A 1,079-nucleotide genomic window follows, 5' to 3' on the forward strand; every position below is an offset into this window, starting at 1 on the left:
TAATTTATATTAAATGCCATAAAATAAAGAAAAAGAACTATGGTTTATATATAGTATATGATGCAATATTAAAACTATAGGTTATAAATATAATATGATAAGTTAGTTATCATATTTATTTATATTTATTAATTATTTGATAATTAAATTCTTTTTCTCGATAATCACCCTTAGTGGGTAGTTATTTAGTTTTATGGAAAATTTGGGATAAAATGAAATTTGATTTCAAATCTCAAATGACGGACGTGATTAGCAATCAAGTAAGAAAGTCTTACTATACGATCACTTGAGAGCCTAAACGATCGAGTAGGAAGTCTATGCGATAGATTAGTTTTTTCTACACGATAGTGTTGTTGCCTATACGATCGTCTTCCTCCTCCACACCAAACCTTCCCTCTAACCAAAATAAGCTAGAGCCCACCATTCCTGGATTCTCACACCGAGAATACCAAGGTAACCTAGTGGTAGTGTCCGGTTGTTGCTTGTTGCAGTTCGAGGGAGTTGTTCGCTGCATTCGTGAACAAATTTGATCGAGGGATTTACTTGAAGAAGGGTTCTTCAAAGGTATAATCTTTTATCCTTTGTTTTAATTTCAGAAGCATGTTGTAATTTAAGTTTTGTGCATAATCTGTTCTGTATAACTGTAAATGTATGAGTTCATTCACAATGGGTTTTGGACGACCTGCTTCCGCTCAAAGGTTCTCTGTAATTAGAGTTCCTTCAATTGGTATCAGAGTCAAGTTGTGTTTTGATTTCCAAATTTCATTGTTGTATTGAATTTTGTTTACAGTTTTGGTGGGTTTTAACTTTCTGCATTGCGTTTAAGTGTTAAATGTTTGTGGATGTTGTTGATGGATGTTTCGGGATTATTGTCTCCATTTAATGCTTTCATTTACTTTTACAAAATTTAATTGTAAGGCCCCCTGCATTTTTGGGCACAATAACTTGCAATTGAGTATGTATTCATTTATGTTTTTAAGTCGTTCGTGAAGAAGCTTTAGATGCAAAGAGTTGATGTTCATTTCAATGGAGAAGACGAAACGATGGTCGCATCATGTAGCTCAAGCTAGACGATCATT

This window comes from Benincasa hispida, chromosome 9 (assembly GCF_009727055.1).
Source record: "Benincasa hispida cultivar B227 chromosome 9, ASM972705v1, whole genome shotgun sequence".
Taxonomy (NCBI): Eukaryota; Viridiplantae; Streptophyta; class Magnoliopsida; order Cucurbitales; family Cucurbitaceae; genus Benincasa; species Benincasa hispida.